This window comes from Dipodomys ordii, unplaced genomic scaffold, assembly GCF_000151885.1.
Source record: "Dipodomys ordii isolate 6190 unplaced genomic scaffold, Dord_2.0 Scaffold37, whole genome shotgun sequence".
NCBI lineage: Eukaryota > Metazoa > Chordata > Mammalia > Rodentia > Heteromyidae > Dipodomys > Dipodomys ordii.
This window is the reverse complement of record NW_012267253.1, coordinates 16,403,875-16,430,959: the sequence shown is the minus strand read 5'-3', so window position 1 is coordinate 16,430,959 and position 27,085 is coordinate 16,403,875.

Here is a 27,085-nt window from a genome sequence, read left to right as displayed (position 1 = left end):
TTGACTACAAGGCCCATCTCCTTTACCTTGTCATCAGACTTCTAGCTTCTGGATTTGTGAGAGAATACATGGATGTATTCATGCATTCTCTTTTTTTTTTTTTTTTGGGCGGGGGTGGTGGAGTAGAGGGTCAGTCGTGGAGATTGAACTCTGAGCCTGAGTGTTATCCTGAGCTCTTCATCTCAAGGATAGCGCTCTACCACTTGAGCCACAATACCATTTCCTGTTTTCTGGTCGTTAATTGGAGTTAAGAGTCTCATGGACTTTCCTGACTTGGCTGGCTTTGAACTGCCATCCTCAGATCTCAGCCTCCTGAGTAGCTAGAATTGTAGGCGTAAGCCACCAGCTCCGGGCTATGTATTCCCTTTATGTATATTATGTGTGGCATTTTGTTACAGCAACCATAGGAAACCAGTAGAGCTGGTGTATTACATATTTATTTATTTATTTTACGTATGTATTTATATATTTGTTGGAGGACGACTACCTAAACTAAAACGAGTTTCCTGATGGCTAGTATTAGTCAGTGTTCTACTTTGTTGTTTGTAAAATTGTCACCTAAAAGAGGTAGTGGTAGTATATTATAACAGTAAAATCTCAGGGAACACATCATCTATTCAAACAAAGAGTACCTTTTTTATATGGACTATGTATTTTAAAGTTTGTACTTCAAAAGGAAAATATAATTAGAATGAGCTTGCAATAAGAAAAATTTAATGTAAAATTGGACAACATTCATTAGAATCTGTGGAATACAAAGATTAAAGTTAATGAGGCACAGAAGTGGAATAGCTACAAACAAAATTTTAAAAAATGAAACCAGGTGTGGCAGGACATGCCTGTAATCTCAGCTACATTGGGAATATGGCAGTTTGAGATTAGCCTGGCAAAACAGAGGCCTTGTCTCAAAAACAAAAAGAAAGTAACCTAAGTAAACAAACAAGATAGCCAAGAATGTCACTGTTTATATAAACAAAGTTAATTCAGAAGGACAAATGAATGTTAACTTAAAAATAATTTAGTTTTGGGAATACAAATGAGTTTCCTTGTCAAAAAATTGATTTAAAAAAAACCCTCCAAAACAATAAACAAATCAAAGTATTCCAAATTCATACCAATTGATGAAGAAAACTACAAAGAGTAAAAAGAATTAGTTCAAGTTAAGAAAGATTGAATGTCATTTTTTAGAAATATATGTGAAAACAAATAGTCTCAAAATGTTAAAACACATGTAGTGGCAATGGTAATGAAATTATTTTGAAACTCTTCTTATTTTTTTTACATTTTTTTTTATTGTGAAAATACCGTACAGAGGGGTTACAATTACATGAGCAAGTAATGAGTACATTTCTTGTCAAACATTGTTGCCTCCTCTCATCCCTTCCCATCTTTGAAATTCTTTTATATATATACCATAATAATGAAAATAAACATGTATACTGATGCTGGTAGGAACTAAGAGGTTCTGTGTGAAAGAAAAAATATTAACATATTAAAAATTTAAAAACAGAAGCATAGCTGGTTGCCAGTGGCTTATACCTGTAATCTTAGCTACTCAGGAGGCTGAGATCTGAGGATCACAGTTCAAAGCCAGCCCAGGCAGGAAAGTCTTTGAGACTATTATCTCCATTGAACCACCAAAAAGCTGTGGTTCAAGTGGTAGGGAAAAAAAAAACAACAACTCAGGGACCACACCATCAGTTCAGCCCAAGGATGAGGAGTTGTGCGGGGGAGTCAAAGAATTTACATTAAAGTCCTACAAATTTATTTGTATCTGCCTTTGCACTTAAAATAACATGGATCCATGTAATTTTTATTTTCTTTTTTATATTTTTAAATATTTTTTTCTTTTTGAAAAACTTAGTTATTATAAAGGTGGTGTACAGAGGAATTAGTTATATAATGCAGGCAATGAGTAGATTTTTTTTAACAAAGTCACCCCTTCCCTAGATCTCTCCTTGTTTTTCCCTCCTGTCTCCACCCACAAGTTGTATAATTCATTTTCAACATAGTATCCAGTGAGTATCACTGCTGCATTTGTTCGTTTTGTCCTACCTTTTTTGTGCCCACCTTTACCCTCGCCCAAAAAGATAAACTTACAAATAAGACTAACGGTAAAGAAAACAACAACAAAAAACAAAACCTCTTGTTTCCATTTCTTTCTTTTTTCTTTTTTTTTCTTGTTTCCATTTCTTGGAGTTCATTTCGATAGATATTATTTTCTATGAGCTTGCTCAAAGCTTTTGTGAGTTTTTAGCTGTGTCTACTGAACAGTCCTGAGAAAGAACTATTTAGACAAAACCTAACAATGGAGGAACCCTTAGATGAAAAGTTGATGGAGAGCTCAGACTGTCAACACTTGAACTTACCAGTCAGTGTGGACAACACAGACTATGTGACTTATGACATAGGTCCCTCCTGATGTGACATACTTGGCAGCACACAGCACTACCTGTAAATTATGTGTGCTATGAAATGCTGAACTTGAGTCTAAACAAGCATCCACTAGTATCCACTACATAGGGCAAATACAACAGAAAAAGGAACAGACTAAATGGCACCACAAGAAAGCAAACAGATGAATCCATTTGGTGGGATGTTCTTTAACTGTGCTGACCAGAGGGGGAGAAACTTTTGATTATAAGAGGCTTCAAGTATTTACCAAGAAAATGTCATGTGGAGAATGATTCTGGATCCTCATCCAAGGGAAAGAATTAGAAAAAGACACAAAATGATTGAAATCTGTTATACTGGAAATACTGCCCGTGGTATTAGATCTTATTGAATAGTAATTACCAGTTTGTTAGATGCAATGAGGACACAATTTTAGAAGACATTGTCCAGATTTGCTTTGTAATGAATACTGAAATGTTCAACAGTTGAATGACCTGAGGTTTGTGATTTGTTCCTAAATAATTTAGAAAAGAAAGCTAAAAGCAAGGTTAAAGAAGGCCAGTATGGCAAAGATGTTGATATTACTAAGTGTCAATAATGGAGATAACAGAGAATATCATATTATTATTGCTTGTACGTTTGAGTGGTTTTTTTTTCATTGCAAAACAGGTAAGGCTGCTGCTTTTGAAAAGTAGGAGGTTATTAGCTTCAGTGAACTTCACCCCCAAGTGGAGGGTGGCAGAGCAGGGGACAGGCTCCAAAGGGGCCAATTGGCAATGCAGAGGGTAGGCGATGAATTTAGATGATGCCACACACAGAGCAGTCAGAGGAAAGAAATACAAAGGAGAAAAGGTGAACAGCACACTCGGAAGAAGAAGTAGAGATACAGGATCTTGAGTAAAGTGTGGTCCTTGGACCCCAGCCTTGGACCACATGGGAACTTGCTAAAAATGTAGAATTAGAGTCTGAATCTGTTTTGTAAGATTCTTAAGTTTGAGAGGTATAACACTATTTTACTTTTGCTCTTCTAAAGAAGGAGTGCATCTGAATAAATGTTCTAAACTCTTATTGGCAGATGACCAATGTAGAACCCATGCATTTAACAGCTGTAGCGTAACATGTTCTTGGCGTTAATCATATTTTTAAACATAAATGGGGTCTTGATTTGTTTCATTGTCAAATCTCTAGCATTTTGCTCCATTTTAATCTGGCATAGTTCCTAATCGAAATTTTAAAAAGGGTTCATTATTTTCTCATTTTATTTACTTACTGACTGATTTTAAATGCCAAAGCTATGTTATTTCTCCATCTGAAGTTAGTGGTCTTTACTATATAACATGTATAAGTTTATACTTTTAGACCTTAGTTAATAGAAAAATGAAAATATGTACAACATAAGAAGAATATTATAACAAATCACTATTCACCTATTATTTTCAGTAATTAACAGTTTGACATTTTGGTCTTGTTTATCTCTCCTTATTTTTACTCAATCATTAATGATTCTTTTTAGGTAAAATGATAGAATATGATTTCATACATGCAGGCTACAAGCTACACATTATCTCTAGCACCCAACAATTCATTCTGTTTTTGTTTTTTTTTTTTGTTTTTTGAGATTGGCTCTTTCTATGTCGGCTAGGCTGGGCTCAAACTCATATTCTACCTCAGATTCTCAAGGGTAAAGATTGCAGGCAAGTGTCTCTATCCTCAGCTCTCACCAAACAATATTCTAGTGGTGTGGAGAGATTTATAAAGCATATAACTCACCACTGAAAGTATACCATTTAATTTCTTTTGCATTTTGACAGTTTTATCATAATCACCACTATCAATCTGAAATTATTTTTGTCTCCCTATGAAGAATTCATGTACTCAATAGCAGCCACTGGTCCATTCCTCCTCCCTGCTAAGCCCTTGGCAAACACTAACCTACTTCCAGTCTCTACAGATTTGCATTTTGTAAACTTTTTTAATGAATGAAATCACATAGGGATTTCATCCTTACTATAGCATCTCTCTCTCTCTCTCTTTCTCTGCATATATATATATATATATATATATGTATATATATATATATATATATATATCCTTTAGCTCATATGGAACTCTGGGTATAACATTTTAGGCAAATTATTTTCTAAGGTGATAACAGTTAAACATTACCAGCTATATATGAGGGCTCCAATTTTCCCATATCTTTATCAAAACCTACTACCATTTTTATTGTATTATTCTGGTGGGTATAAAGTGATACCTCATTGTGGTTTTGAATTCACTTTCCTAATAATTAACAACACTAAAAACTATATGTTTTTTATGAGTTTAGCCTTTTATATATTTTAATTGGAGAAATGTCAGCTCAGATTCTTTTCAAAAATTTAACGTTTATCTTCTTTATAAAAGTCTTTACATAGTCTAGGTACAAGCCCTTTATCAGATGATTTAAAATTATTTTCTCCTATGCTATGGTGTCTTCCTTCTCTCCCTCTTTTCCTCGCCTCCCTCCCTCCTTTCATTTACGTTATCTTTCTTTCTTTTTTGTCTTTCACTTTTCATTTCCCTTCCATCTTTCTTCCTTCCTCCCTCCCTCCCACTTCCTCCCTCTCTGTCTCTTTCTCCCTTTTCTTTTTTCTATTATTAAGTTTTTTTTATTGTGAAAATACTGTACAGAGGGGTTACAATTACATGAGTAAGGTACATTTCTTATCAAGCATTGTTGCCTCCTCCTTTGTTTCCCCTTCCCATCCCTGCCCTCCCATCTCCCTCCCCCCACAAAGTTGTAAAGTTCGTTTTTCGACATAACATCTTGTACATCTCATTGTTGCAATGGGTCCACCTGTATCCCTATTTAAACAATTTGTTTTTTCCCTTCCCCTCCACAAATTATACCAACATCAAATACAGTGAAAACAGGGGTTATACCATGGGAGGGTAGTTTTGAGGTAGGGTCTAACCTCCAATTATCCTCCTGCTCCATCTTTCAAAGTGCTCTGAGGCTCTCTTGGGCAATCACCTTGCGTCCAGATGAACCAATGGATGGATAACAACTTACTAACAAAGGACCAAAACAATGCAGGACCGGCTTTCCCTCTCCCACCACTCACGATGAGAGCTGTGCTGAGTACCTAAATCAGGAGTGATCATCTCAGGACAACCAGCTGCTCCCCCTTGCTTCATTTCAGTGATAACGTCTCTGGAACCTCTTCTATGGAAGCCCTGGAGTTAAGTCTCTGAAGTAGAACTCTAGTTACAACAAGGCCACTTTTTGCCTTGGACTATTCAATTATGCATGCTTCTCTTCTGCTGCTTTAATTCTTCCCCTATTTAAATGTAGAGCATACGCCTGTACCAAAAAGCTAGGCTAAAATGTTTACTTTGCCTCTTCCTGCCCATGTCCTTACTGTGTAACAGTTCTTTCTTTGATCTTTACCACTGCTTGTCTATTTACTTGGTGTACTAGGGTGAGTGGCCAGATCTGTTCTATGGAACCCCCAGCTGAAGTCAGGTCTCTGACCTAGAACTCTAATTACAAATTCATGCAGTTGGTTGCACTGTGAATATGCAGCCCAGTAATACAGAGGACCCGATGAACTCCAGTTCTCTGCTTCTTACCCATATAGAAAACAATATAGTTCTCTGAGGATACGAAAGAAAATGATTCACTGACATTGAGAGGCCATTAGTGCAGAATCTTTGCAGGAAAACTCATGAAGGACTAAATTCATCCAATATATATTTTCCTTTATATTTAACCCTATGTGAAACCCTATGTGAAACAAAAGGAGTCATGGGAATTGTTATGACAAGCTTATTATTAGAGAGTGATTGAGTTCTAGTCAATAGCATACTGACCACAATCATAGATTAATTTAAACTCAAAATCTCTGTAAAAAATAAATCAAGATATTCTCCAATAATATATCCTAAATCATTACAGCCTCCCATCCCTCACCTTACTTAGCATCTGCTAAAGATCCTGTAATTTCTGTTCCATTGTGTGGAAAGAAAAAAAATATGCAGCCAATATGCTTTAACTGTACTGTATTTTTCACTAAGGTTAGAAGGGGGAAAAAAAACCTTACATCTCAGGAAAGCTATAATAGAATATCTGAGTCTGGAAGAGTTTTAACATTTACATTGAAAATGACCCCATTTTCCTCCAAGGACAAAATCTGGCTATAAAAGGCCTCTTCCCTGAGCTGCGCCCAGGCCATGGTCAAGGGACTATCAGCTATAATGAGGGCTGAGCAGTGAAGTCCCCGTGCATTGTACTGAATACTTATCCTAACAAAGTGTCTGTAGACATAACAAATGTAACAGCTATATTAGAAGTACATGCTGTAAAAAGAAATCGCAGTATGAATTATTTGTCAGAAAATAAAAGATGCATTGTAATTTACTGAGAAACAACTTTCTAATGTGTTTCCCTTTTTTAAAAAAATGTGCTTGCTTGCAAAATATTTGGAAAGTAAATTATCTATTACTATTGCTTGCTTGCTAATTGTCAGTAATAATCCCTTTCAATTACTATGGTGAAGTAGGTCAGCCAATTTTTAGTGCTTAGGAAACTTGCAATTTAGAGCAAGACAGCATATCAGCAAGTTAGATTTTAATATGATTGAGCAAATAGGTTTCCTTTCTGTCTTCTTAACTCTAAACATGAATCCAGACCTTAATTTTATGTATAGCATTTTCTACCTATTTGCAATGATGATTGTCCAGTCTCAATCATTTTTATTTCAAACTAAGAGAGTAGCTTTGTTTAAAGGATAATTAAGTGGTTTATCCTCAACATATATATTTTCTTCCAATCTACTTAAACTCTTCTTTGAGTGTTTCATATTCTTGGGCAGCTTAGAAATTTGAGACTCTGTGTGTGTGTGTGTGTGTGTGTGTGTGTGTGTGTGTGTGTGTGTTATGCTTGTGTGTGAGGCTTGAATTCAAGGCTTCCCAGTCTTGATTGGCTTTCACAGCTAGTGTCTACTGTTTGAGCTATTCCTCCAAGTTGGCACTTTGCTGATGAATCAGAGATGGAGTCTCAGATTTCTGTTCCAGGTAGCTTGGAAACACGATTTTCCAGGTTTCAGCCTCTTGAGCAACTAGGATTACAGGAATGAGCCACTAGCACCCAGTTATCTTTCTCAATTTTTAATAAGGCTTTGTGTGTATTTTATAAGTCAACCACCCTCCTACCACATTCCCTCCCTATCTTGCCCACTTGTTTCTTATATTATTCATCCTGCACAGCCGCAGAAGAAGCTTAGACTGGACATTAGTTCATCTCTGCATCTTTTGCTTTCAGGAATTGCCTCCCCTCCTCAACACTAGCATCAGATGGTCTTACCTCAGGGCCTGCATGTGGCTCTTGCGAGGTCTTTTCTATAGGTCAGCCAATCTGTGTTTTTGCCAAAGTCTTATAGACAAAGTGGAATATTTGTTTCTGAGTTTGAGTACTGAAGGCCAGTGCTCCAGGCAGAGGACTTCCTTCTACATGGTACAAGCTCACATGAGAATAAAACCAGTGCAGAAAAGAGCAGTGCTGTGTGATACAGAGAGATAGAGACAAAAGAATATCATCGGAACCACTAAATTTAGTCGTAGCCTGAAGCCATACCATCTACTGGATTTTGCAATTATGAAAACTAAAGATTCCTCCTCCTCCTCCCATTTTTTCCTTTCTTTTAGTTTCAGATGGGTTTTTATTATTAACCTTTCTGACTTTGAGTTCTCTCATCTATAAATTAAGTTCATTACCCTTAAACTCTTACCATTGTGAAAAGAGTAGGAAACTCTTTGGCATGGAAAGGACAAGAGATATGTAAGAAGAGAGAATTCATGTAATGTCTATATGCCAGGGAACTAGTGTGGAGCTGCCAATCAAGCCCAGCCTGGATCAACCAAATCTCAGCCAACCTTCCAACGCAAGGGCAATATTTTTTAAATAATAATCATAAATTAAGGGAATTAGAAAACTCAGGGGAGAAATTTTCATATCTGAGAACAGAACGTTGACTGTTAGATACTTTTATCTCTACAGACTCAGCTTTCTTGTTAGCATCTTTGGTCTTAAGTCTGCTATGACTAGTTCATTTCTAGATTTCATTCTCTGTAGGAAAAAAAAAACCCCAAATCTGCATTTAGTATGTAGCTAATTAAAATAAAACAGGTATACATATCAGCTTGATCACTTGAATTTTAGAATTGAAATATAAGTCAGATTGTTTAGTTTCCCTCTTTTTCAGATGAGAACCTTAAAGTCCCATGCTCTTTCCAGACCCATCAAAGATGTCGCAGTTGGTTAATATTGGGTGGGGCAAGACTCCAAGCTTTTTAATTCCTATGTCATCATTCTTACTATTCCAAGAAATTTCTTCTGATTATACCAAATTTGGAAGGATAAAACTAGCATTCCCTTCTGACTTCACTGCTTCTCATTCTTCTAAATATCCTAAGGGCTTTTAAAATCTGTCAGCTTGAATATCAAAGTTTCTTAATTTCCAGAAATGATAAACAAATGGAAACAGCCAATAAGCTTAATACTTGGTGATTAGCCCCTTTTCATAAACTTCCTGTTCCGTTAAAGAAAGATGTCTCTGTGTCATTAAAAAAAAAGATTTAAGTCACCTTCCATCTCTGCCTTTTATGACAGCAATTTTTTAAAGGTTGAACAGCGTTACCCCCACACCTGTTTCTTTTAAACTGAAAGGGACTCAGCTGCACTCTGTAGGGAAATCACAAAGGCAACTGGAGATCTTGTCAATTTACAGCCAAGCTTGGCTGGAGAAAAGTGGATAGCTGATTTGAGAAGATAGGGAATAAGTACATTTACCTGGAGATGAGCATGGCCTAGCTGAAGAGACAGAGATAATGAGGAAGGCTTCCTTTGGTTTGGTGGGAAATCCACGATTCTGTAACATCAATCAAGACAGTTTTATCTGATTGCTAAGTTTCAAGAAAACCAGTGAACATTTAAAATAGCTATACAGAAAAAGAAAAAGGCAACAGAAGAAGGTACAATCATTCTGTTATGTAAAGTTGGAAACTAAAGCTCTAATGGCATAAAATTAATATTAAATTTTAATGCTGTCATAGTGAATTTAGTGAAGCAGTGAATTTAGGTTACTTTTATAGGAAGAAAGGATCTTCATTTAGATTTCTAGTTTCACTTGCTAAGGATTATAATACCACCTCAGCTCGCATGGAAGAGAAACAGTACATTGGCATGAGAGGGTTGGGATAACAAAATAAAATCCTTTAAAAGTAAATTTGAAAGAAGTTGCATTGAGAATAAACAGAGAATTTTCTAGGTGTCAAAAATGTGGATTAAAATCATTGACATCATACTTACTAGATAAGGGCATTTATCTGGACTTTTATCCACAATAAGTATCAGTCAGGGGTCATGACTGAGAATATAGAACACACACACACACACACACACACACAGTGAATGAAAGCTATAAACAACAAAGAAAACATTTCTATTAATTTCTTCAAAATATTTCTAAAAAACCAATTATGTATACAGCATATATTTCAGTCTCAGTCCCTTCTGTTTGTTCACTGTGATTGAATATATAAAAATACACATCTAAAATCTTAAAATACACAACAAATAGTAATGAGAAGTGATTGGTCCAGGCATGAAGGGCCCTAAGTGGCTGGAAAGGAATAATGGGATTACAGGTGTGTGCAGTGACAGCATCAAGGATGGTAGAATGCAGGTATGTATAAGGACAGGGAAGAGAGTCTATGTGAGGAAAAAATGATGAATTACATGTGATGATGTAGACATTTTGGAAACATGTGCACAGAGAACATGCCAGGAAAAAGATGGATTTCTTTTTTTGGTAGTTCTAGGGTTTGAATTCAGGACTTTGAACTTTCTAGAAAAGTAATCTATTCCTTGAGCCATGTCCACAACCCTTTTTTATTTTGCCAGTCCTGGGGCTTAAACTCAGGGCCTGGGCACTGTCCCGGAGCTTCTTTTGCTCAAGGATAGCACCCTACCACTTGAGCTACACTGCAACTTTGGCTTTTTGTTTTAATGTGGTACTGAGGAATGGAACCCAGGGCTTCATGCCTGCCCCCAAACCTTTTCATGTTATTTTTTTGCATACTGACACATGTTTCTACTCATGTGGCCTAGACTGTGATATTCTTATTTATACTTCTTGAATAGCTGAGATTACAGGCATGTGGCACTTTATTCAGCTTTTTGTTGGTTGAGATGTTAGGGGTATGAACTTTTGTCCCAATTAAACTCCAATTCTGATTCTCCTGATGTTAGTCTGGTAAACAGCTAGGAGTCTAGGATTATAGACATGATCCACTGCCCCTTGCCTAGGAGAATTTTTGTTTATTTATGCTGGTACTATACTTTGAACTCAGGTTTTTACACTTAATTGGCTTGTTTGCATGCATAGCTGATACATTCTACCACTTGAGCTACACCTTTTATTTGGCTACCCCCCCCCCACCACTCCCTATTCTTCTTCTTCTTATTTTTGATCAGTCCTGGGGCTTGAACGCTGTGCCTGGGCTCTGACCCTGAGCTCTTCAGCTCAAGGAGAGCACTCTACCACTTGAGCCACAGCACCACTTCTGGCTTTCTGGTGGTTAATTGGAGGTTAGAGTCTCAGACTTCCTTGCCCAGGCTGGCTTTGAACTGCGATCCTCAGATCTAAGTCTCCTGAGTAGCCACTCCCCATTCTTTTGGAGATGGAGTGTTATAAAGTTTTCTGACCCGGCTGGCTTTGAATTGCAATCCTCTGGCTGTCTCTCAACTTCCTGAGAAGCTAGGATACAGGCATGAACATTGGTGCTCAGCTTAGGAGGAAGATTCTTGAAAGTGGAAAGAGTCATGAGAAAAATATGAAAACATGTTGAACATGGAGAATGTTTTTGTTTTGTTTTGTTTTTGTGTTGGTATGGGAGCTTGAATTCAGGGCCTGGGGTTCTATCCCTGAGCTCTTGTGTTCAAGGCTAGCACTCTACAACTTGTGCCACAGCTCACAGCTGGCTTGCTTTCATTCATTCAATCATTCATTGTGGTTTAGAAGTAAGAGTTTTGTGAACTTTTCTGCCCAGGCTGGTTTCAAAGCACAATTCTCAGATCTCAGCCTCCTAAGTATCTTACAGTCATGAGCTATGGATGCCTAGCTATTCTTACTGTCTTGTTTGTTGTGTTTTTAGACAGGATCTCCTGATGAAGTTCAAGATAGCCTGGAACTTACTAGGTAGCCCACACTGCCTTCTAACTCTTGATCTTCCTGCCTTAACCTTCCGAAGTGATGATTAGAGGAGCATGCTACCACACCCAGAAAAGGAGAGCCTATTTAAAGGGAAAATATCCAATTAATTTTGGAAGACTGATTGGCTTCTAGTTACCAGGACAAGCTAATCTAGTTACTCTGGAGAAGTTTGCCAGCAGGTGGCTGCACGTAGAGTACAACTGACTTGGGTTAGATTAGGAGTTTAGGGAAGACATAGCCCCCAGCAAACAGTCTTTTTTTTTTTTTTTGGGTCCAGTCGTGGGGCCTGAACTCGGCCTGGGCGCTCAAGGCTAGTGCTCTACCACTTGAGCCATAGTGCCACTTCCGGCTTTTTTCTTTTTGCTTATGTGGTGCTGAGGAATCGAACCCAGGGCCTCAGGCATGCAAGGCAAGTGCTCTACCACTGAGCCACCTTCCCAGCCCTCCAGCAAACAGTCTTATTTCATTTAACCTCTCATGTTCGGTTTTTAGTAGATGTTAATGGCGATAGTTCACATTTTTATTGATCTGGTAAACCTTGGTCCCTCTCAGGCCCAGAATCAGCCAGCTGAGTACTTTACCTTCCCTTTTGCATTAGGAGGCAACCCCAGTTTGTTACTGTCTTGCCTATTTTATAATGTGATTATGGAAGCAGTCAGCAGACTAATTAAGATCCTCTTAGAAATTCAGAGGATTGTTCAGCTTAGAAAGCCTAACTCTGTAAGTACTTCCTATAAGAGCTTGGTGCTGTTTCTTCCCTCTCCCCCCACAACTTACCATCCCTTTTGGAATCTCCTTTGGAAACAATTCCTAGTTCCATATTCCCACCTAACCATTTTTAACCTTCACAAAAGAGACAAAAAGGTGTTTTTCTCCTCTTCACCCCACTTTTATTGGTTAATATTTATGGAATTCATGTAATTTTTTAAGAATATGAGAATAATATAAGTACAGTTTCTCTCAAAATTGCAGGGCTGACCAGACATTGTCACAGAGAGTTCTTGGTGAAAAGATAGTGCCATCTTAAGCAAATAATCTGCTAAATTAATAAACCTCATAAATTACAAAATCCCCGAATACCAACTGCTGAAATACAATCACTCTCTGACCTAAACCTATTAAATGAAGAAGTCTGCTGTGCATAATTTACAACAGTGCTGTGAATGAAAAATAGCTTCTTAAAAAGGGGGAGATATAATACAAAATGGTCTTGCTGTAGAAACAGTTACTAGTTATTTCACTTCTTAGACAGTTTAATATTGGTGCATAGGCCACCTAATAATTTTTATCATTATCATTGTTTGGTTCTCAGTTGCTCAGAAATCCACAATTGAGACAATGCACATTTTATAAGTGGAATGATGGGGAAAGGCAGTATTCAACATATTTATATTGTACATACTATTTCCTTAGAGTTAGAAACTATAAGGTTGCATATAGAAACCTATCTATTGGTAATATTTTCAATATAGTAATAAACCATCTTAACTACTATTCAAATATTTTTAAAAATAGTAAATTGATAGTTCTGGTGCTTGGTTAATGGGAAATGTCATTCAATAAATATAAAGCATCAGTTGAGACAGATGACTAATTCTGTAGATTTGCTGTACAACATAGTTCCTATAGCTAACAGTTTGGTCTCTGAACTTTAAATATGTTTGGAAGGCAGACTTCATGCTAAAGGTTCCTAACATGGTAAGAGGGTGGGAAGGAGACACAGGAAAATTTTGAGAGGTGTCAGATGAAATCTATTACTCCAGTTGTGATGCTGGTATTCTGGGTGTATTGTGTCTAAACTTAATGCATTGGACCTGTGAAGTACAGAACTTTGTATACTTCTCAAATGATAGTAGTTTTGTCTGTCCTCCATCCAAGACATTTGTTAATGTCTCAAGACACTTTTAATTGTCAAAATTAGGGCAAGTGTTGGTAGTGGCAGCTAAGGGCTAGAAGTCAGAAATCCAGCCAAATACCCCACAATACACACCACCCACCTGAGTGAAGTTTATTCAGCCTCCAAATGCCAATGGTACTGTGGTTAAGAAACCTTGTTTTAAAAGTCAAGAAATAATTACCTTAAACTTCTAGTCATCTGGAAAGAAAGAGATCTTCTAAGAACAATCTCTTGCAAATTCCTTTGCAGAATTTTTGTTCCAAATAGACTATTTTGTGTCAGACAAAATGAGTCTGGAAGTCACCTTTCTAAGTGGCTCTCTGAAATCCTGGATAAAACAATTAACAGTAGCATTTGTTCAGACTGCACAAAGCTTAGGTCTTCCACAGAAGAAGATGAGAACAAATCATGAGAAAAGGCTAAGCAGAAGGTTGGTTGCAATATAGCTCATCTAAGATACATTTTATACTCAGATAGGCTAAAAGAGATACAAGGAAGGAAGATTCTATAATGTCTGTATTGCTGAGTCTATTAATGAAATTACATTTAAGATTCTAGTCTGTATCTATTATTTTGGGACTTTGAGGGTAAATGCTTGCTGAGATTGAGTGATTAAGAGGAAAAGAAGAAAAGAAAAAAAAACAGGCAACTAATTAGGATACTCAGATATTTGTACCATAGGTCAACTTATACAAATCTTATGTACAATTTACACAGAACTTTCCTCAGTTTTGTTGGGCTTGTTTGTTATGTTTGTTCCTTGTTTACTATTCTTTTTATTTGTTCAAATTGAAAGTCAGTTAAGCTTTGGAGAGCTCCAGAAAAATTTTAACAAGGGTAAAATGTCCATTTAATTCTCTCTGATGTGTTTTCAACCTGTAAAATTCTTTTTCATTGCTATTTTTGTTGTATTTTTCTTTTCCTTTCTTTCTTTTTTCTTTCTTTCTTTCTTTTGTTCTTTCTTTCTTTCTCTCTTTCCTTTTGAAACAAGATCTCACTTTATAGCTCATACTAGCTTTGAATTCTCCATCCACTTCCCTGAGCCTCCTTAGTGTTGCGACTGTAGGCCTGAGGGACCATGTGGGGCTAAAGCTCTAAAATTCTTATTTCTTTTATAATTATTTTTCTTTTTTTTGTCGGTTGTGGGGCCTGAACTCTGGGCCTGGGTACTGCCCCTCAGTTCTTCAGCTCAGGGCTAGCGCTCTACCACTTGAGCCACAGCACCACTTCTGGCTTTTTCTGCTTATGTGGTGCTGAGGAATTGAACCCAGGGCCTCATGTATTCGAGGCAAGCACTCTACCATTGAGCCACCTTCCCAGCCCTATAATTATTTTTCACTGTATCCTTTGGTGCTATTTATTTATTTAAGGCCTCATAGGGTTCCACGCTTCAATTTGATTTACTATAACAGCATAAGATATATTAAGACTATATGGATTCACCACACCAAAGGAAGAGCTCATTAAACTGAAAAACATTTTTAAAGGAAGGTCAGAATCATCTTGTGTTTTTAGATGAACTTCACATTTGGAAGTTTTATCACTGCTTCTGAGTCCTGAAATTGGTGCACTCTGGTTCTAGTGTAGAGAGTGTTCAGCTTAAATTTGCTAACACGCTGGTTTTCGAACATTTTTATTTATTAGTCAAAACTTGACAATCACTGACGCTAAGGCAAGGGAAGGAGCTCAAGCAAGATGGCTGTAAGAAGCTGTCCTATGAATAATGGCCAAACAGAATCCATGCTATGGGCCTATGGACAGAAATTTCAGTTCCTTCTGTGTTGCCTATAGAGACAGGCCTGAGACATTCAGTGTATCCTTTGGGCCTTGGTTTCTTACCTAGAAAATGGGAGTGTTGACATCTACTTCATGGCATGTTTGTGATAGTGAAATGAAATGATTTATGTATATAGAGCAGTATTCATTGGTGTTTAACTTCCTCCTCTTCATTTTCTGTCCTATTACAACATGTTTCTGTCCTATTGCAATATATTAGCTTGTATTAAGTAGCCCTCAACTGTCATATACATTTAATGAAGGCAGAGAAATTGTCTGAGGTTAAAAAAATTCATGCATCTTTTTGTACAATGCTCTGCACAGCTAAATGTGGCAGATCCCCAATTGCTAAGATATATCTAGCATACAGTGGCTATTGAAGTGTCACTAACATTTGTCCATTGGCTACTTAATGCCATACCTACTAAAAAAGACTCATGCTTTGTCTCTGATCCCGGTGTAACCATAAACACTCACAAGGATTATCAGCACCCAAAGACCAAGAAAGATTGTTCCTCCAAATAGAAATGATAACTTGGCCTCATGCTCCCATTACACTAGACAATGGTTCTCATTGTGAGGCGTCTAGATGACACAACAGCATTACCTGAACCAGCTGAAAGTGCAAACTGGCAGGACCCCCTCCCCCACTATAAATCAAAAATATGTTTTCACAAACTTCCCAGGTGATGCAGATGCTGCTTAGATTTAGATAATGGTCAAAAAACAATGTCCTTGGTCCTCCTTTCTAGTTACTAGAGTCCTGAGCAGTCAGCAAAGTGGCTGAGAGGATAAATGGCTTCTTAAAGGTAGATAATGGGATAGAAATTCCTGTAGTGAATCAACTAGCAATAGATCTACAGCAAAATAGAACATGGAATTTCTCAAAATGGTTAATGGAACAGTAATTCATGGGCTATTAATAATTACTATGTTAAAAAAAAATAAAAAGATTTAATTTAGGCAAGAAAGTTAAGGGCAACTAGGTTAACTAGGATTTCTTCCCTGAGAAATTCTCAAGCTTTTAATAGACTCGAAATCATTCAAAATCTCTACAATGTCCTTAAACCTATTTGTCTCCATTTACTGTTCAAACACAAATGTTTTTTCTGATAGAAACACTTCTTTATTTTATTGTAAAGGTGCTGTATAGAGGGGTTACAGGTACATGAGTAAGGTAATGAGTGCATTTCTTCTAGAGCATTGTTACCCCTTCCCTTGTTGTTCTATTATCCCTTCCCTCTCCCACCTCCCACACTGCACTCCCCCCCCCACTGGGAGTGGTAAAGTTCATTTCCAATATACTGTCTTGTGGGTATCATTGTTGCAATGGGTCATCCTGTGTCCTTGTTCCAGCGTTTTGTTATTCCCCTTCCCCTCCTCAAATTAAACAAATGTATGCACAGGATGCAGGGTACCAAAATCAAGTACAGTGACAACAGGGGATATGCCATAGAGGAAGAACATACAAAGGAAACAAAAAAAATCACATAGTACATTAAAAACAACAACAAAGAAAGACTTCTTGTGTCCCTATCTTGGGGTTCACTTCACTTAGCATCATCTTATATGGTCATATGTACATAGATGTTGAGCTTTTCTTCTCATCTGATAAAATTATCCTAGACATATACTAATTATTGCAATGAGGGAAAACATGGGACCTATGTTCCTTTGGGTCTGGCTTACTTAATACGATTTTTTCCTAAGTATTTCCATTTCCTAAAAAATGAGGCGGTGTCATTTGTTTTGATAGCATAGAATTCATTCTTTCTGATGAAAGCATAGAATTCATATATATATATGTATATATATATGTACATATATATGTGTGTGTGTAAATATATATATATATATATATATTCTTGATCCATTAATCTACTGAGGGGCATCTGGGTTGGTTCCACATCTTAGCTATGGATAATGCTACAATAAACATAACTGGGCTGGTAGCTTCAGTATCGCCTTGTTTGTGATCATTTGGGTAAATGCCCAGAAGTGTGATTGCTGGATCATAGGGGAGTTCTACGTGTAGTCTGTTGAGGAACCTCCATACTGCTTTCCAGAGTGGTTGAACAAGTTTACACTCCCATCAACAGTGCAGTGGAGTTCTCTTTTGGCCACATCCCCTCCAGCATCTATTGTTGCTAGATTTCTTTTGTTGTTGTTGCTGCTGGTTGTGGGACATGAACTCTGGGCCTGTGTGCTGTCCCTCAGCTCTTCAGCTCAAGGCTAGTGCTCTACCACTTGAGCCATGGTGCCACTTGTGGCTTTTTTCTGCTTATGTGGTGCTGAAGAATCAAAAGCAGGGCTTTGTGCATACAGGGCAAGCACTCTGCCACTGAGCCACCTTCCCAGCCCCTTGTTATTAGATTTCTTATAGCCATTCTAACTGGGGTGAGGTGGAATCTCAATGTTGTTTTGATTTGCATTTCTTTTATGGCCAGAGAAGTTGAACATTTCTTCATGTGCCTATTGGCCATGCTAATTTCTTCTTCAGAGAAGTCTCTCTTTAAGTCTTTAGCCTACTTATTAATGGAGCAGTTTTTTCTTTGATGATTTGTTTTTGGAGGATTTAATTTTTTGAGTTCTAAGTCTATTTTAGATATGAGGCCTTTGTCTGTTGGGCTTTCTGTTCATCTTGCTTGCTATGTCCTTTGCCATGCAGAAGCTCTGCAGCTTCATGCAATCCCATTTGTCCAAACTTCCTTTGATTTGTTGTGTTTCTGGGTCTTTATTAAGAAAATTTTGGCCTGTGCCAAGGAGACTTAGAGTTTCTCCTGTTCCTTCCTGTAATGTTTTCAGGGTATCTGCTCTGACTTTGAAGTCTTTGATCCATTTGGAGTTGATTCTGGTGCAGGGTGATATATAAGGATCTAGCTTAGTTTTCTACAGGTGTTTAACCAATTCTGCCAGCACCATTTACTGAAGAGGCTGTCTTTCTTCCATTCTGTTTTTTTAGCTCCCTTATCAAAGATTAGGTAGCTATACATCAGCAGGTTCATTTCTGGGTTTTCAATTCTATTCCATTGGTCCTTAGGTCTATTCTTGTGTCAGTACCAAGCTGTTTTGATTACTAAGGCTTTGTAGTAGAGACTCATAACAGAGCTTTCAAGTCTGAGATGCTTGATATCACATTATTTTCATTTGAAGCCTTGCAAAATAATTAGCACAGTGGTCCTTAATGGAAACCGTATTGCTCCTGGAAATATATGGCAATATCTGGAGACATTATTGTTTGCTTGCCACAATTGAGAGGGAAGTGTTGGCTACCAGAAATTAGTGACTAGAGATTCTGGTAAACATTTTACAACACACAAAACAGCTTTCTACAACCAAGATTTATTCAGTCTAAAATGTCAACGTTGGCTAAGCTGAGAAGTCAAGTATCTAATGAGCATCTTTGATGAAAACACATGTTATATACACACAGATATATATCATATATATGATATATACATATATGTATATATATCTTTACCAAAGATTTTATCATTATATACTCAGCTACACACTGAAACACAAGATTTGTCTTTTTTATCATCATAGTTCTAACATCTGATACATTGTCAGACCCAAAAAAGGCAAACTGTAAGCGCATACTGAATGAATGAATGAATTTATGAAAGAATTCATGTTTGGGGAAATCATATAATGAATGAAATAACAGCAAACCTGTTAAGCCAATATAAAAATTACATTATTTAACACATCAAGGTGATTCACATCCAGGTACACTTAAGAGTAGGAGAAACTTTGTGACCTTGGAGAGAGGAAGTGACCTTGATGATCAGAGCAGAGGGCAAACTAGCTGGGGGGATATGCACATTGCCAAGAGAAATTGTGGCCCAAGTATCATTGCACTGTGTAGGTCGGTTCCTCACGACTCTCCCTGCTAGTTTGACTCCTCTCCCTTGATTTATGCTTGTCTTATCACAGGTCAAGTGACAACAAAGTCACAGGGTTTGTTTACCACTGCAGGATTTTGTTTGCCTGTTTGATTAATTTTAAGAGTTTTGTTTCTTTTTGATGGTACCAGGATTTGAACTTAAGGCCTTGTGCTCTTTTGTTGTCTTGCTTGCTTTGCTGGTACCCTACCATTTGGGTCACATCTATAACCCTATTTTTGCTGGCTATTTTGAAGACCAAATCTCATAGCTCTTTCAGCATAAGCTGGCTTGAACTGAGATCCTCTGGATCCGAATCTCCTGAGTAGCTAGAAATACAGGTTTATACTAGCACCTGACTGAAATTTTGCTCTTCTTTTTAAACTCTTTTCAACTGTCCCATCATTTATTTCCCTTTGGCAAACAATCTGAAAAAAAATCCAAAGTTCCGTTTGACTTTACCAATCCTATTGGCCAATTTTTGACTCACTTTTGAACAAAAATTGAATTTGAGAAACTGGTCATTGTAGGTGGGCACACATCTATAAAGCCAGTACTCCAGAAGGGTACTGAGGGTAGGAAGCTCACACATTGGAGGCCAACCTGGGCTACATACTGACTCCAAACACAAGCAAACAATACAATTGAGTTTGAATGTACTTAATGGGACCCTCTCAGGTCCCCATGTTCTCTTCCTACTGCATCATCCTCAGTCTTGCTACAGTCACATGTCTATGTCACCTATGTGGCCCCTGCAAGCATTCATTTTATTATTCGAGGAACACTGCTGTACTTGGAGTCTTAGGATCACTCGTATCTAATAGGGCCTTGACTGGATAAGTATACTGAATAAGTCCAAGCAAAGCTTCACTTTGTTTATATCTGGGATCTGGGACCTATAAGAATCAAATCAAATGGTATGGGGGTCAAGCAAGTTATGCTTTCCTGTACAGCATATCCCCACATGGGAGAGTATATGTTTCCCATGAACCTACAAAATTCTCTCCCCTGTCTCTGATTGATCTCTGAAAACAAAAGTTTAAATGTCTCACTACAAATGATATGTTTTATTATATGTCTATATTTATGGTGCACTTAAGATATTGCCAGGGCAAAAGGGGCTCATATTCTAGTCATCATTACTGATAGTTTACATGATAATATAAATAACTAATCTTGATTTCATATAAATAACTAATCTTGATTTCTTTTTATATGAAATGTCTTCAGTTTCTTTCTATTTAGTAAAATTGATGCCAATGCAATATGATTCCTGTTAAACTTGGAGCTACAACTACTTGATAACACCCTGGAAAACATTCCACATTGTTATGATTACCAGTCTTAAAAACTCAGCCAAGGAACTCTTTCATAAAACCTTCTTTGACCACTTCAACCTTCATTTCCCCCTTTGAATACCAGGAGTGGTTATTTCTCCCTAGGTTTTTGGGTCATTACATGCACGCACAGCCTTGTATTGCTTCTATCACTTCTATATTGTTATTAAAATATTTGTGGAATTGAGATTCTAGCCAATCATTGTTTGTGTGTTTATCTCATCTCTCCTGAACTGGATTGTAGGCTCCTCAGTGTCAGGGGCCACGTTCTCTGCCATGCTTTACAACACACTGCATTTACTATGGGTACCTGGTAAGTGCCTTTGATTTCATTTCAAGAGAGCATTAGATCCTAGAAGTGCCACAGGAATGTGTCTCTTAAAACTCTTCATCTACAACCTTGTCCCTTCTGGAATGTAACCAGAGAATAGCTTTGAAGTGAGGTTATGGTTTATTTCTTTCTTTCTTCTGCGTAGGAATGAAAGTCCTTGTTTTCTACCCTGACAAAGTGAAATCATTTGAACCTCTAATGCAAATTTCAGTATCTGCTGTTCTCTGTTCTGAAGGTCATCTGCTAGAATCTGAAAGTATCTGTGGGTGATAATAATTTAAGTACATATTTCTAATCTTCATAAGGAAAGTTTTTGTGCTTAAAATTAATTTCCTTATTTGTCAGTGTTACAACTTAAAATACGTTTCCTTATATGCACCATAAAATGTTAATGGCTACATATAGAGTGACTTTACGACTAAAGTGTCATTTTTCTTAGCTTGATCAGCTCTTTTGAATGGCGTCATTATGATCAAAGTTGTTTACAGTAATAAAATATGAATAGTTTCGATAAAAAAGTAGGCATCATTACAATTAAACAGTATCTGCCATTTTAGGATGTGATAACCACTCATAATGCTGTTGTAGGATAAACAAGTCTACTATATAAACACATTCAAAAGCATGTCCTAAACAAAGTCTTTGAAGCACAAAAAGGAATATGAATTGGAGGAGATGCAAAATACTCAACATGCCTGGATGCTTCAAAAAAAATTGTGAACAATTTACTAACATTTTCTTGTTATTGAAACCTTTCATCTATCTCTATTTCTGAAGGAAACAAGAATATTTTATAATTAACACAAAGCCAAAGGTCTCAATTAATGTATCTTAATGCCTGTTTTGATTAGGTATGTTGCCAAAATTAGCATAATCATATTTGTGGGGTATTTGCTCACTTATATTACCCCAATATTGGAGAACAGCCAGGATATATAAAATAATACTATAAATCTTTATACAATGAATTAGCAGTTCTCAAATGGAATAAACTTCTCTTCATTCAATTACTGGTTTTCAAGTTTCTGGGTTTCCACCCCCAACCCTTTTTTGCTGAAGATTGGCTTCTGGCTGATCTTCATTGTCACAAACATTAAAGAACTGGCAAGTTAGAGAAATGTAATAAAATTCTAGCAAATCAGTTTGCTTCTGGTTTAAGCTTCTGAATCAGGATTTGGAGGAAGTAAGTGACCTGCACTATTCTTCTTGGGAATAAAAAGGACTGTTTCCAACCATTTTACAAAGATGATTGTCTTTATAATATTTGAATTAAGTAAAGCTTTGAGAACGAACACAGAGCTGGGTCCTTTATTGAATAAGAAAAGAAATATTTGACACGGTTCTTGATATACAGAGTAACTGGGAACCTGTGTGCAAATAGAAGGATCATTAAAAATTTATTTAAGCTATTGTATACATTACCAATAATACCAAAATATAACTTGATATGTGATCCCTTTACTAATTTATTATATTTTTGTGTGAATAACTAAAGTATTTTCCTATGTCAGAGCATTGTATTTGCCAAATGAACAAAGGTCAAGCTTCTAAGACTTTCATTTAGGGACTTCCACAGTGAATAAAAATTATTTGCATGATATACTTGGGCAAATGTATGGCTGTCCAGTCCTGTGTATGAACCTTCTAACCATTCATAGCTCGAAAAATGGTCACGCATTTCTGTCTTCATGAAACTTAAGTAATACATAAACATACACAAATGTAAATACCTATACATCTCCCCACTACCAACTCTAACATCTCCTGTACATATTTAAACCAAATCTTTCTTAAAGAGGCTATTTGTTCCTCTCACCTTTTTGTAACCAGCCTCTCTGAGTACCTTCTTTTTAATTTTCTTCCATTGTCTGTCCTATTCAGTTAGTCTTTATATGGGGGATATTTCAGATTTCTGGTTATCTACTTTCCTTTCATAAAATACAGTCCCAAAAGTATTTAGTGGGAATTTTAAATTCGTGTGAGATACTTGATTATAAATTATAATGAAGCAAGAATCTGTATACCCAATCTGTAAGCTTAAAAAGCTTTCTTATAGCTAGGCGCTGGTGGCTCATGCCTGTAATCCTAGTTCCTCAGGTGGTTGAGATCTGAAGATTGTGGTTCAAAGCCAGCCAGGGCAGCAAAGTCTCCTAGACAGTCTTATCTCCAATTAGCCACTCAAAACCCAGAAGTAAGCCCTGTGGCTTAAAGTAGTAGAGCACTGGCCTTGAGAAAAAGAGCTCAGGGACAACGCTCAAGTCCCAAGTTCAAGCCCCATGACAGGAGAGAGAGAGAAAGAGAAAAGAAAGAAAGAAAAAGGAAGGAAGGAAGGAAAGAAAGAAAGAAAGAAAGAGAAAGAAATGAAGAATGAAAGAAAAGAAAAGATTAGGCTTGTTCATTTCCCTTTAAAGGTCAGAGTATTCTTTCTTTCTTCTACTCTGCAGGGATACTTAAGCCATGTAAAACAAAATCCCCAAACCCAAGGGCCCAAACATCAGAATGTCAGGGGAAAATTCTAAACCAGAATCTTTTTGGATAGGCAGAAAAAAAAGTGAAACACTCAGAGAGCTGCCATCTGCAACAATGGCAACAGAAGGCAAACTACCCTGTATTATGGTTTGGATTTCCACCTATCTCAAGGGTAGTACTATGTATAACAAGTGAATTTCCAGAGAACATTGTTTTAAAGTAAAGCAATCAACACTGCTTTAAAGCAAACACTCTTACATGAGCAGATATTAATTTAGAAGACTATACAATATATTCATTTGTGAGCAAATGAGTAAAGCAAGAAATGGTTAATCAATTAAAGAATCATCTTGGGACAGATAAAACCAGGGAAGTATGATGATAGCTGGTTTTGTACAGCACTTTCACTTAGGCAGTAGTGTGGAAGAGGAGAGGCTGTAGTCCAGTGTTGCATGCAGTGATTACAATATTCTGTAAGTTACTGGGAAGATAAAGAGACATCTTCCCAGAAAGAGAACAGGTACTCGGTCACTCATTCACTTATATGGCATGTGCTTGTAGTCAGCTTCTCATAATGCATTCAAGGCAGCACACAAGACAGATTTCAAATTTAGACCTTAGGCCAACATTGCGATGAGTTATATGATTTCCCCAGCAACCTCAAGTCCTAAAACTTACTTGGCAGAACAATATTTTCACAAGGAAAACATAACATGATATCATACTAAGTCCCTGTCATTTGAGATTTTAATCCTATGAGAAGTGTGCCTTATATTCCTCTCAACAGCTCTGGCAATTCTGATGGGATGAGAAGAAAGAAGAACACTTCCTCAGTTTTTCTCTCATCCCAAGCACGTATTTGCTTCGGTGGAATACTGTCATGTGTAAGCCATGCCTATCCTAGACCTCATTGCTGACGAGAGGACACACCTCTCTCTTTCTAGTATTACTACCACTCAAAGCACTTGGGCATATAGTTAGTCTCCCAAAATGGCTTGAAGTGAAAGATGGATTTTTACATCACTATGTGGTGACCCTTTCTTCCTAAAGATTGTTCTGTCCTGAGACTCAAAAGTCACAATGAAAATGAGCACTGTTTGAGAAATGGGAATAGAGTTCATTCCGGAATATTTTCTGGAAAGGAATTTATTTACATTTTGTCTATCTGCTAAGAGTTTATTGAGGATTAAAAGTCATTGACTAACCTGCCAGAGAAAATTTCAAGGCAGCCTAACTTTCACGCAGTTGTGTGGATTTTGCTAGGTGCTTTTTAGCCAGATTTATAGTCATATTGAGAGAAAAAAAAATGCAGGGTATAAAGATTCTTTAAAAAACATTGCAATTTAGTCAGAAAATTTTGGGCCATTGAAGATATGATTTCTGAGGGAATGAGCAGTGTTAAAAATAAAACCCAGGGTTGGAGGCGTGACTCAATTTGTAGAACCCCAGCCAAGCAAGCAAGAGTTTAAGGTCACACACTGGTCCCCTCCAAAAAGGAAGGCAAGCACTTTGCACCAAGACAATAGGAAAGATGCCTTGTGGGTATCTCAAAAAACCAGTTAAGACCCCACCCACCACAGGCTACAGTGCAGAAAAGTGTAATTTCATTTAGAACATTTCCCTTAAGAAGAGAACTTCATTGCCAGGACACTCTGCTCAAATGGGTTCAACCAGAAAATTGTTTACCCAGAATTCATTTCACTGTACCTTGTGGCCCAGACATTCAGCAGCTGCTGCAGCCACCGCCAAGGGTTCTTGAGCTACTGCTTGTTCGTGTGACAATTTTGCAGACACACAGGATAGGGGAGTTATTGGCTCCACATTGAACAGTTAAAGTATCAGCTTTGACTGATTTGGTAAACTATTCCATAACCCCAAGGGAACCTCTGCTGAAGCTGACTTTCTGGATCCAAGAAAAGAGAGATAAAGTGATTGGGTATTTAATGACATCATTGAGCTGATCAATAGGCCAAATATGAAACTTCACCACTCTGTATTTTCAGTTATAAGATCTAGTAAATTCTTTTTAATGCTTATTTCATTTTGAGCTGGTTTTCCTGCTGCAATTTTGGTGTCTTGTTAATATATTTTTCTTGAGTAAATACTCACTAATGGAGGCAAGATTTATTCACAATGAGTGTTATCACAAATATTTTATAACAGCCAAAATATAAATTATTTAAATGCCGAATATTAGGGAAATAGGTACATAAATTACGATTCACTGATATGATAGATTAAATAGATACTAAAATTAATGGTTTCAAGTAGTTTTAAATAACGAGGCCCTTCAAAATCAGACTCTACTTCTCTGGCCTTGCATCTTGGTTAACACTTGAATGTTCTTTATCTACATGCACTGTCTCCTTTGTTTGCTTTGCATTATGGATTTTCTCTGCCTACCATATCTGTGAATTATCTCAACTTCTAGCTCTGTATTGCTTATTTCCCTTTAAAATGCATCTTAGACTCATCTTTCCAGGAAATCTTCCCATGATATTTCTTTTCTTACTCCCCAGATTGTGCCAGCCTTCCCTTTCTGAGCCCACAGTAAACCACAGTTATGCTTTCCTCTAACTGATGATGTTCTATGTGTTTCTTTCCTCAGCATAGACTTCCGCTCTTTTGAACACAGAAACTAACTCCTTATTTGACTCTGTACGCCTAACACCCAGCTGAAGACCATATAGACCATAGATGCTCTATGAATTTGTGTAGGCTAGACAAATAAATGAGTAAAACGTACCCATGGATACATCCAGAATGTATAAGGAAGCCAAATACAGAAATATTCACTCTGCTTGCTAATTCCTAATAGGTTAAATTACCATTAATAATAGTTAATACACTTTTTTTAAATAAGTTTTTCATTGTGAAAATATTGTACAGAGGGATTATAGTTAATGAGCAAGGTAATAAGCACATTTCTTATCCAGCATTGTTGGCTCCTCCTTTGTTTTTCTCCTACCTTCCTGTCCCTCCCACCTCCTCAACTACACCTCCCTCATCCCACTTAAATTATAAAGTTCTTTTTCGACATAGTGTCTTGTACATCTCATTGGTGCAATGGGTCAATCTGCATCCGTATTTAAACATTTTGTTTTCCGTTCTTCTTCCCAAGTTATACCAACATCAAATACAGTGAAAACTGGGGTTATACCATGGGGGAGGGACATACAAAGCAACAAAAAAATCCAAGGTACCTTATAAATATGTTAGAAACAATAGCAAAGAAGAAAAAAACATTTGTGTCCCTCTTTTGGGGTTCATTTCGCTTAACATCATCTTATCTGAGCTTTTCTGCTTGTCCCAGACATATACTAGTTATTGAAAATAAGGGAAACCGTGGGACCTATGTTTCTTTGGGCCTGGCTTCTTTCTTTCCTTTTTTTTTTATTGTGAAAATACTGTACAGAGGGGTTACAATTACATGGGCAAGATAATGAGTACATTTTTTTTTATCAAGCATTGTAGCCTTCTCCTTTGTTTCCCCTTCCCATCCCTTCCTATCTCCCCCCACCACCTTTCCACCCAATCCTCCCCATCCCCCCCCCACCAAAGTTGTACAGTTTGTTTTCGACATAACGACTTGTACATCTCACTGTTGCAATGGGTCCACCTGTATCCCTATTTAAACGATTTGTTTTTCCCCTTCCCCTCCACAAATTATACCGACATCAAGTACAGTGAAAGCAGGGGTTATACTGTGGGGGAGGGACATACAAAGCAACAAAGAA